Raw genomic sequence first — 12,748 nt, 5'->3', positions numbered from 1 at the left:
TCATTCAATATGTTACTTTTAGCCACAAGAGAGGTCATTCTCGATTATATTCCTGATTTCTGTCCACATAAAAGTGCCTGTTGTATTGACCAGAACAATCTAGATGAACCTTCTTAGAATCATAGAATCATAGAATGGTTAGGGTTGGAAGGGACCTTCAAAGGTCATCTAGTCCAACCCCCCTGCAAGGAGCAGGGACATCCCTGACTAGACCAGGTTGCTCAGAGCCTCATCCAGCCTGGCCTTGAACGTTTCCAGAGATGGGGCCTCCACCACCTTTCTGGGCAACCTGTTCCAGTGTTCTATAACTCCATCATAGAAAATTTTTTCCTAATTTCTAATCTAAATCTACCCCCCTCTATTTTAAAACCATTACCCCTCGTCCTATCGCAACAGGCCCTACTAAACAGCCTTTCCCCATCTTTCTTGTAGGCCCCCTTGAGGTACTGGAAGACCGCTATCAGGTCTCCCCGGAGCCTCCTCTTCTCCAGGCTGAACAGCTCCAACTCTCTCAGCCTGTCCTCGTAAGAGAGGTGCTCCAGCCCTTTTATCATCTTCATGGCCCTCCTCTGGACCTTCTCCAGCTGGTCCATGTCCTTCTTGTGTTGGGGGCTCCAGAACTGGACACAGTACTCCAGGTGGGGTCTCACCAGCGCAGAGTAGAGGGGGAGAATCACCTCCCTCCACCTGCTGGCCACACTTCTCTTGATGCAGCCCAGGATGCGGTTGGCCTTCTGGGCTGCAAGGGCGCATTGCCTGCTCATGTTAAGCTTCTCATCCACCAGCACTCCCAAGTCCTTCTCCTCAGGGCTGTTCTCAATCCATTCCTCGCCCAGCCTGTATTTGTGCCTGGGATTGCCATGACCCAGGTGCAGGACCTTGCACTTGGCCTGGTTGAACTTCATGAGGTTGGCACGGGCCCACCTCTGCAGCCTGTCAAGGTCCCTCTGGATGGCATCCCTCCCTTCCAGTGTGTTGACGGCACCACACAACTTGGTGTTGTCGGCAAACTTGCTGAGGGTGCACTCTATCCCACTGTCCATGTGGCCGAAAAAGATGTTGAACAGGGCCGGGCCCAGCACAGACCCCTGAGGGACGCCACTCGTGACCGGTCTCCACATGGACATTGAGCCGTTGACCACCACTCTCTGAGTGCGGCCATCCAGCCAACTCCTTATCCACCGAGTGGTCCGTCTATCAAACCCATGTCTCTCTAGTTTAGAGAGAAGGATGTCGTGCAGGACAGTGTCAAAAGCTTTGCACAAGTCCAGGTAGATGATGTCAGTTGCTCGTCCCTTGTCCACCAATGCCGTCACCCCGTCGTAGAAGGCCACCAAATTGGTCAGGCACGATCTGCCCTTGGTGAAGCCATGTTGGCTGTCACCAACCACCTCCTTACTTTCCATGTGCCTTAGCATGGTTTCCAGGAGAATCTGCTCCATGACCTTGCCAGGCACAGAGGTGAGGCTGACCGGCCTGTAGTTACTTGGAGAAGGCTTGAGCATTTTTGTTGCTGTAAACCACTGCTGAGTTTTGAGGCTGCTTCTCTTTAACCCAGGAGTCCTCACTCTCAAGTTGTGTCAGGAGAGGTTTAGACTGGATATTAGGAAAAAATTCTTCACCAAAAGGGTTATTAAGTATTGGAATAGGCTGCCCAGGGATGTGGTTGGGTCACCATTCTTAGAGATATTTACAAGACATGTAGATGTAGCATTTAGGGACATGGTTTAGTGGTGGGTTTGGCAGTGTTAGATTAACAGTTGGATTCAAAAATCATAAAGGTCTTTTCCAATCTAAATGATTTTATGATTTTATGATTCAATAGAACTGAATCAGTAGACAGAACACTCCTACTTCAGAAAGCTCTTTCCAAAATCAGATCATATAATAAATTCAGAAAATGCATTTACCTTTGCTACAGCATTATGTTGATTAATCTTTCTATTCTAATCAATTTGGAAAAAAAAAAAAAGAGTAAAGATATTTTGTGCTGTAAGAACCTGTTTATACTATGTACCTGTTCCTCTTCTCTGATAAGGGTTCACTCAGAAAACTCCAGGTTTAGGACTTCAAAGTAGCAGTAAAAAAAAAAAAAAAATCCCAAACCAAAACAACACAACAACAAAATACAAAAAAAAAAACCTCAACACATAAATCCACAAAACTATTGCCCTGGCTAATTTTGCATGACAATTGTAATCAAGAGCTAGTCAATCTGGATTAAAAAGTCATCTAATCTTAGCTTATGTGTATACCTCTCTTCTCCTATTGCTGAATGGGGCTTCTAGCAGTATTATATAGAACCATAAACCATCTTTACATAAGAGCTGAAAGAAGAGACAGAAAGTCATGAAGTAATAAGTACCAAATCCAGGCTCTGCTCATGGTACCTAGCTACACATTCCTTAAATCTAACTCTCAGTTTGTGAGTTGAAGAAAACCCAAAAGGGAAAAAAATAGCACTTCAGCCAGTCTGGTAATAACATTGCAAAGAACTGGAAAATACTCAGACAGCAATTTGAAATATACTTAATGACAGTTGATGCAGAAAAGTGAAAGTGAAGGTATCAATCCTTCCACATGTTGGGGGAAAAGCAGCATTTCTTATTTACAATAACTGTAGTTTTCAGGAGAAAATGTAAACTGGAATATCATACTAAATATCTTGTACTTCAAAACAAATCAGTTTTGAATAGATCAGTTTTTCTGTGTGCATGAACATACTGGGCAAACAACAGATCAGATCTGAATAGAAGGCATAGTCAAATGTATGCAGAGTTACTAATAAAATACAATGTGATCAGCTGAATTACAGAGAAAATGTTAAGGGAGAGGCTGTCTTTTGTGCAATAAACTATGTAAATAAGCTCTTGCAGATAGCATAGGATAAATTATTAAACAAACAAAACCAGATCTAGAAGAAAAGGTATTTTGTACTAAATTATATAAGAGGAGATAAAAATCTAAAAATGGGAAATATCCAAAGGTGAAATCTACACACAAAAATATTGAAATGAAATGTTTATCAATTAGAGAATGTAGTGTTATCTTCTACATAGATAAAAATTCTGTCCTCACATAAATCCTGTAAACAAAGAACATAGAGCTGTACTGTCATGCCAATGGGCAATCAAATGTACTCAAAAATCTGTACTACAATTAGCACCTAAAATGTAATTTTTTTTTTAAGTCCTTCTCAGTTCCTGAGATTCATCATAGTTCACCAGCCAGAAACAGCTATGTCAACAAGATAAGGTGCTGTGAAATGCTAAACTGTGGTTAAATATTAAGTTGCAGTTCTATAAAACCTGCATTGTCAGACTTCTCTTAGATTTCTTGACCTTATTTTTCTTATTACCTGTGTGATAGCTGTTTTTTACCTAGCCTTGATGTTTCAGGAAACTGGAAATACTGGTTTTTGTTACCCTCGGGGGAGAAGCCAGTTTTCCACTTGGTTTGAGGACTAAGTCAACTGAGTTACTCACATCATCATCAGCAACTTCAAACAGTCTACTTGACTTTGCTTTGAAATAATTGAGGAATCTCTATTGTCTTCTCTTGGGGGAGAGATAGCAGAAAGCTGTGAGAAGCAGCTGAAGAACAATATGATCTTCAGTATAAAAGCACAATACGGTCTGCTGCTTGAAAAGTGGACAGGTCCTTTTGTTGTACTCTCAGGCTATATTGGCACAGGACAATTTTGAACATAATTGTTTAGACAACTTCTGTCATCCTCTTTTTCTGTCCTTGATTTCTAAGAAATGCCCATGAAAAAAACTGAGAGGCTGTATTTGTTTGAAGGTTAATAAATGTGCATAGGTTATTACTAATCCAACAGGGGCTTACTTTTGGGAGGATTTATCCACAAAATACATTATACGGAATATTAATCATATGGGTTATGTAGCCTGTAATAACCTTTTTTTTTAACTAATCAAAGAGTAAATACCACTGAGAGGAAAAAGAATATGCACAGAAACATATAAATGAGAAATCCTAACATTCAAGTTAAGCACCTGTCTGGGAAATGACTGTTCCATCTCAGCTATCGGTTTAGAAGTGATACAAAGGAGGGATAAAATAGGAACACAGTCAGTGTCCTATCTGTAAGATTTGGCAGCTGTTTGTGCCTAGACAATGACAACTAAACCAAGAAACTACCTGGATCCTGTACTTTTATACTCTTTGCCTTCAGTAAAAGGAAACTATTAATTTTTGCTATTACACTGTTAGTCACATAGATAATAGTAATTGACTGCTTATAATTCATTCTATTCTGGAAAAAAAAATACAGTCTTAATATATTGTCTGGGAGCATTACTAAAGAATATCACTGAACAGCCTTTTTATAGGCTTCATAACAGGTGGAATTAAAAGGAAGATAAACCAATCAATTGTTCTTAAGCTCAGTATTTTAATTCCCAGTATTTTTATTTATATCAAATATTCAAATATTTATTTTTCTATCACAGCAAAACAGGAATTCTCTGTCCTAGATTGTCTGTGAAATTATTTAGTTACTTGAACTGGTTTGTTATAACTTTATATATGCGGACAATTTTAAATGTAAATGTAAACAGTAATACACTCTATTGAAATAACATGGTTTTACAGGGATACTTGATTTTCCAGAAAGCTTGTAGTGACATATTGGCAATATATATGTAGTGACAATACATATGTCCTCAGATTCAAATTTCAAGACATATAGATTATAAATCTGTTGTAACTTTTAAAATTTCAAATACTCTCCATCTGGTTAGAAATTTCCATCTACTTATTTCAGTGGAAATGTTTTAAAAATCTATATTCAGAATATATATGTAACATGAGGCATGACTTTTAAAATTCTAATAGTCAATATTAGAATTAAACAGATAATACCCTGAGACCAACCTTGGGGACAATTTAGTGCACAAATAAAAAATGAAATTATGTTTTTTTATTTTACACTTTTCTAAAAATATACCGACATGTTTAATAGTCACTTCTCAAATAATTAATGGTTAGTGCATTCATGTACATGGATGATATTCAAATGAGAAATGATATATGCTTGAAATGCTAAATAGGAAAAAAATGCACTTTTCATGAATGTTCATAAAATTTTAAAATTTAATTTAATTGTGTTTCATTTATGTTTTCATTGCACAGACAAATATTTGCAATATGCACATGTGAATTGTGAAACCTGAATATATGAAAGTGAATTTCAAAACACAGTATTAGCAGATAGTGATATCAGTTGAACTTTTCATACACAACTCTCCAACTTTAAAATAAGATTCCCTTTCAACTAGTTGTGTTGATTATTCTGAAGAAAAGGAAAAACATTTCATAGCTTTCTAATTAAGAGATTTTAATTTCTTTTTTCCCATGGTAAGTGCTTGCAAATGAACTATTCTCAAAGCAAAGTACACACCAGATATTTTGATAGAGCAAGCACTTCTGCGTCCCCTACAAAACTAATTCCTTGCCACCCTTAGTCTTCTCCTTAGAAATACACCACCCTGAGTAGCTCTGAAGCTGGCTCTTTCTCCTTCTATCTGCTCCAGGCTGGACAAAAACTCCATCCTCCTCCCTTCCTGGGGGAGGGCAGTGATGGCAATCCCAGCTCCTATATCAAAGCTTTGATCTTGCCACCACATGCTTTGGTATTACCCCCAGCAATGGATGAAGCTTGTTTGTCAGTCCATCCTATCCAAATAACCAGTATACTAAATGTTTCTCACTGAAGAGATTATCTAAAATTGGGGGGGGGGGGGGAGGGGGGGGGAGGAAGTGGGAGGGGGAAGAGTTCAGGAATATTTTAATTCTGCTAAATAGATTATTCTTTATCAGTCATTCAGTCAGTGCTAGTTATCATACAAGCTTTGTCCATTTTGTCAATTAGGCATAATCTTTCCATACATTAGATAAATTTATCAACATCAAGCATGATGAATGTTGCTGGGACCAACCTGACTGAACAAAGAATTAGATGCCTTCCATGCAAGGAATGGAAAATGCACTCTTTCAACACCATTTTGTTTTTACCAAACTAATTTGAAGTATCATTTCAATTTCCCTGAACTGTTACTACCAATTAATGTAGAATAAATTTGGAAGATTAAACTATTATTTTTAATCACAAGATATTTTTAAAAGCAAGATGAATGACTTTTTGGATTCAACGTTCAAGGCCAGGCTGGATGAGGCTCTGAGCAACCTGATCTAGTCAGGGACGTCCCTGCTTCTTGCAGGGGGGTTGGACTAGATGACCTTTGAAGGTCCCTTCCAACTCTAACCATTCTATGATTCTATGATATCTGAAACATTCTATAATACACAGTGTGTAATGTAAAGATAAGCTAGAGCTATTAATATTCCAGAGTTCTTTCTAAAAAGACATTAAAATAAATGTCTATTAATAACATTTTAATAAAAACTGACATTATTCTGCCCATGACATTAATGGTTTGACATAATGGCTATAATATCTTCTACATAATGTCTTCAAATGATATTAAAAAGGAAATGGACAAGTAAATTCATTACCAAGAAAGACCCATATATATTAAATCATGTCATCATTAAAACAATAATGAAAAGAACTCATACATTAATCTACATAAAATATAAAAAATTTTACTTGTATTGGCTAGACGTGTTTGCAATGAATTTTAACAATATTGTAATGGCTGCAAACAAAGATGACATATTTGCATATATTTCCCTTGCTTTTTCAAAGTATACAATTCATAGTTTATTAATGAAAAGTAAACTGTTCTTTCTGACATATTTCTGAGTCATGTTATTAATATCATTACTTCCTACTTTGTTTTTTAACTCTATGATTTTTAAAGTGTGAGTTCTGTCAGTTTTCAGATGTTTTTGTAAGAAGACATAAGAAACACACAAGACAAGAGCTTTTGTACTAAAAACTGATTTGTTCATGAATTATTCAAGAAAGAATGAATCACACCAACATTGACTAATGTAAGATTTAGGCCTAATGTATACTGATCATCTTTGTCAGATGTGGCATCTTGGCCTTGCTAAGCCTTTTCCAAGCTAAGTCATTTCCATAAATATCTTCAATGTTTCTGTTTTATTACAGCTGTACAGCTGTGCCGTTCATTTTAAAGTTATCGCTTTCTGTTCTTCCTGGTTCAATGTCAAACATTAGCTACATAGACTTTACTATGCCATAAACCAACAAATATTATGATTTTTTCATATCAAACACATCAGGTGCTAGTAAGATCTGTACAACTACTTGCAAAAAGAGTACATCCTGAAAATGAAACTGAGTAAGAGCAGTCACTGGCTCTGTTTTCTTGAAAATCCCTGCTAGAAACCTACTAAAAAAAAAAGAAATGAAAATACAGAAAAATAATTGAGGTGATCAGCCATATCCCTGATAATTTTTCTCTTTGTAGCTAGCATTAGTCATTCTCATACATTCTTTCACACAGAACTCTATGCATAGTTGAATGTTTGGATTCTTTTGTTCTACTCGACAAGGGAGTATATTGCTTGTGATGGTTCATCTAATTGCTCTACAGTTCTCAGAGCAATTAAACCATCTACTCGCTTTTGACCTTTACTTTTGGGAGAGGTAACATTCCAGTGTGTATGACATGGTTTTACTGGCCTTACTTGGCAATACGGGATGCTTTTCTTAAAATTTGTGTCCAGTTCTTCCTTATCTGTCTTGCTGTCCAGTCCTTCCAGTGAGTAAACTTCCTTGATGATTCCAAAGCCTCAGTACAGCAACTTCTTCAGAATGAAAAAAGGCCAAATTAATTTCTCCTCAACATTAAAAGTCTAAGAAATATTTGGATTTGAATCAAAATATTGATTTTCAATCAATTTTTTTTTCAATTTTGAAGCATTTCATTACAGCCTAGGACTTAAAGAATTAATTAAAATAGGTCCCTTAATTAAAATAAATTGATAAATCAACCTTTACTTAGTGGAATTTCTTAGTGGGGAAATTTTCAAAGCCAGCAGGTCCAGCAGTTTTTACCAGTCTATCTTCTGAGGAAGAAATCAAGTCATAGATAAGAGGTTTTCTGAGTGACCTAATAGACAAAGTTCTAGCAGAACAAGGCAAACACAACAAGCACATTTGTATGTGATCACAAAATAATTTAGCAGTATTTCAAAGTGCTTCATCCAGTGGTTATAACCTCTTTGTCTCCTCTAGGGCAGACAAGCCCTTACTGTAACATTTTAGCTTTAATACTGGTAGCATCACTGCAAGATTTAGTGATTGCTCACTTGATGTTACAATCACCTTATTTTCTTTGGAGTTTCTTTTAAGAAGATAGTGACCTACTGCCCTTATATTGTACTGTGTACAATTTATATGGCACCAAAATGCCTCCAGTTTCAATGTGCGCTATTGAGAGTAAAATAAATGATACTCATAGGTTCTCTTTTGACTGTTTAATAGCATAGAATACTCAAATTACCTGAAACTCTAGTGTTAGACATAACTTTTGCTTTGAGGTGTCATAGTTTAATTGACATCTGAATGGAAGGAAACAAATGGATACAGCAGAAAAATTCTTTTAAATCCTTATTCTTTATGAACTAAAAGTATTTTTTAAGAATTTTTTATATTCTACAAAATTTGCGTCCTTCTAAACTTCTGACTTAGTGTATGTGCTATATTATCTGGCTATAATTATTCTGTGAACCCATTAAAATCTTTCTTCATTTTCCTGTTAGTTTCACGGAAAATCTAATTTAGCTTTAAGATATACTACACTCGGAAATCGTCATTTGCATGGAAATTGTAATCAGAAAAAGGAATTTGGTAGCAATGCCTGGACTTAATGATCAGTTTAGCCTCCAGACTGAGCTACCAATCATTTTCAGAATTGTTATGGTCAAATCCAGCAGGTATATTTAGAAATTGCTCAGTAATCTTCTGTGCAGCTGTTTCATTCTCTTCCTGAAAACTCTAGGCTTATGAAGGTCACACCAGGGCAACACAGAAGTGGAGTGCAAATTGCCAGTTGCAGGTTTGGAGAAAGGTTGTTTCCTTTGACAAGTCAAGGAAAAGCTGGAAGTCTGAAAAGAGCTATGGGTAAATACTGCTTTCATTTACTCCCAGCTGATTTCATTGTGGCTACATTGAGTGTCTAACTGCAGAGTTTATAATAAAATTTCTGAAAGGCCCTACTAAAAATCAAAAAACTTACAAGTTAATCTAGCAATTTGTTGGGGTTTTTTTTTCCTGAGCTCAAGACTTATAGTTCTTAAAATCTTACACATATTACTTGGCAATGTAATCTATAGACAGCCATTACAAGGAAATTTAAAAAATCAAAATCCATCTATGTAGTTTGGAAAGAATTCTGACACATACTTAGGTAGCTGGAAGGGTGAAGAGAATTTTACCATTAACTCTCTGTCTTGTGCCCTTGGTGCAGAACTGGTAATGCGCACAGTCTAGTATTGCACTCCAGATGACAGCTGCTCCCAAGCTACCAATACAGAGAGAATTCCAACAACTCCTCTATCACTGTAAGAGAACATGTGCTGTGCTCTCCCCTAAGCATGCTTCATGGCTAGTCTCTCCCCACCATGCTTCTAAGGGCATGGCCCAGCAGAGAAGCTGTGTGAGAGCTTCATAGAGGCTGAGGCTTGATCCTCCATCAACGTCAGAAGAGCAGGTGGTTGAGACTGGAACACAGAACAAGAACAGTTGTAGGCAAGTCACACAAATTTGTTTCAGTCTGAAGGCACTTTGTATTTATCGGTATGATCTTGGTAGCTTTACCAACTCCACCATACAGTAATTCAGCAAAGAATGATTCCACCTTCCAGCTATACTACCTAACCATGATTTCAATGCTTCTCAGTCCTTTCCTGTTATTTGCATTAGGAAGTTAAGTTTTGGGACACATCCTGAAATGCACTATATTTAAAAAGTGGTAAATTAAATATGAACATATATTTTTTAGCTTATTACTAACACAGCAATTCATATTTAAAAGAACAAAACATTGTTCTGTATTTTAAACGCTGTATGCTCAGCTAGAAAATGTTCTTTTTGGAATGAACTGGTTCCTGGTGGATCGCCCAAAGTTCATGAAGCAATTAACATTAATTATTTCAAACATATGCTGAAAAGGTTTTAACAGATATTAGTTAGCAAGGTTAATTATTGAATGTGAAAGCAATACACCGATGTCATAAATACAAGGAAACTCAAATCTGAGGGGAATCGTGCCAGCAACTAGAAGAAGAAACCACAATCCATTCCCATAATAGCAAGCGTTAATGTGACACATCACTTTCAGACATCCTTGGCTAGCTCTAGCACCTCACAAGATTAAGTTGGGATCATATTCCTGTGGAGAAAATTCCTAACTTGCTATGCATGTCTCATTCCTTTCCCACTCTTGAGACTAATATCTGACACAAAATTCATCAGAAAGCCTTTTTCAGATTCCTCCTTGGTCTTCATATTAAGTTAGAAGAAACATATTTCAAGTAATCCTGGTGTTGAACTATGCTTCAAAATGTAGAGTAATTTATTCATAAAAATTGTTTTTCTAAAATGTCCACTGCTTCTTTTGCTGTAGCAGACACTAGGTTGCTAAGGAAAATTTTGATCCTCTGCTTCAAAACAGCAGTTCTGAACTAAAACATTTGATTACATACAAATTATAGAGACTTCTTATTAAAATTATTAGACTTCAGTGATGCCACCTTTCTTTTCCCTATTTTGATTGATTTTTTTTTAATTATTAAGTTAAGAAATAATTCTAAAAATAGAGAGGGAAATATTAAACACATTTCTCACAAGCAGCCTCTGACCTTTAGTAACTGTATTTTCCTTATGTTGTACAGTTTAAGCTGGTAGGAGTAATTAGTTATGTGTGATTTCATCAACTGCATGTCTTGCAGCTGTTTCAGGTATTTTCCAATACTCATATTGATTTTGAAACTTTGCCAATATTTTGGTGTTTGTTGCTATGCAAACAGTTGAATGTTAGCTTTAAAATTATTGCTCCATTTTCAAGAAGGCTCAGGAAAGTTTCTATTTTCAGCTTTTACATGCTATAATAAATGCATTACTTCCAAGGAAGAGATGTAAATAGTTTTATAATCATATTTTATTTTTAGCAAATGGGTGCAAGATAGACACATTGTCTTGCTCTTGTTTCCAGCTCACTCTCTTAAATAAGAATTAACTGAACTAGTAGAACACTGATTTTCAAAGTCGAACAATAACTCATTGGCCTATGCCCTTTCTAAGTGTACAGAAATTAATATTAGAAAAATCTGAAACAAAGCTCACAAAATTCAGGTCTGTCCTGGATTTGAAGACCTTAAAGTGTGAGGTTTTTAATACAAAGATTTTATAATAATGTGGATTTCATTATTTTAGCTATAACTTCACAAGTGCAGCAGTTTTCTCCTATTCCTTTAATAAAAAATGCTTATAAAAGTTAATTAAGGCAACATTTGGCTTGAATTACAGGGAGACAGTAATTGTATATTTATCCAGATGTTAAGGGGAGCAAGGTTAAACTGGAAGTCATGGCATCATATTCCAACGTAATCTGACATAAAAAGTCAGGTTCTGTAGAAAGCATTTAAAAAGAAAGAGAAAAGGAAGCTGAAACACAATCAGGAATGAGAAAGAAATAAACTCTGCTACCAGTTTAAATAAATTCAGCAGACTTAATTTATAAAGTCTGTCAGAGGGACTGTCATGACCAGCCCAGCAGAAACTGTGTTGTAGCACATATTGTTTGACATCAAATGTAAGCAGACTGCATACTGATGTAGGCAGAGCTCATGATGTGGGGACCTCCCTGCAGAGCATGGAAAGGAATGTGACTTTCAAAATAAAATTAAAAGTTTTATATTTTTCCTTCTTTTTCTAGAAAGCTGACATAGAAATTTAGATGTGCATTAAAAGGAAACAGTCAAAAAGGAGCCCAGACTGACACATTATTTATGAGAGTGTTTTTTAATACTGTCATAATAACTTCCTTCTGAGTTGGATTCAACAGAATAGGCTTCATACCAGGTTCCATTTAGACAAAGCCACTATCTTGCCAGGACAGCTCATGAGAGATATTACTACAGAAACTGGGTTTGACCTGAAATACAAATGCTAGCTTAACCCTCAGCAGGATACAAATACTTTGCTTAGTCTAAATGTAATTAAATACTTGTGCTTAATTATCTACTTAGTTCATACAAATGAACCCTTCTCCACCTCCTAGTGTTTCAGAGCCTGTCTAATAGAGGATGATAACATAGGAACTGATCTTCAGCTAGCGTAAGTCAGTGGAGCTGTGCCAGCTGAAGTCAATCATGGACCTGGACAATAGACAGCAGGTTGTTTAAGGGATGATGAATACAGCTTTAATTTTACTGAGCTTTTACATGATATTTTTTGATATGATGTTTATTTAATTTTCTACTATTAAATTGTAGTATAATTTGCATTGATAGTATGCTATTATCTTGGCAATGTAGCATAATCTCAAAATCCCTACATCAAAAACCATTACGTTGACATATTATTGGATTTCCATAGGTATTTTACTGACATCCTTTTACCATTGTCTTGACGTGGTAATGTCTCATAACGTAGTTGCATTGAAATAATTTTTCTATCAGTTTGACATAACATTGTCTCCATGGATTTGTACTGACACTTAAAACAAATGGAGAATTACTGTTGCCATTTTGCACAGAAAAAAAAAAGTTGCTTCATTCACAAAACAAT

This window comes from Chlamydotis macqueenii, chromosome 2 (assembly GCF_036417535.1).
Source record: "Chlamydotis macqueenii isolate bChlMac1 chromosome 2, bChlMac1.mat, whole genome shotgun sequence".
Classification (NCBI taxonomy): domain Eukaryota; kingdom Metazoa; phylum Chordata; class Aves; order Otidiformes; family Otididae; genus Chlamydotis; species Chlamydotis macqueenii.
Note: the sequence above shows the minus strand (reverse complement) of the source record.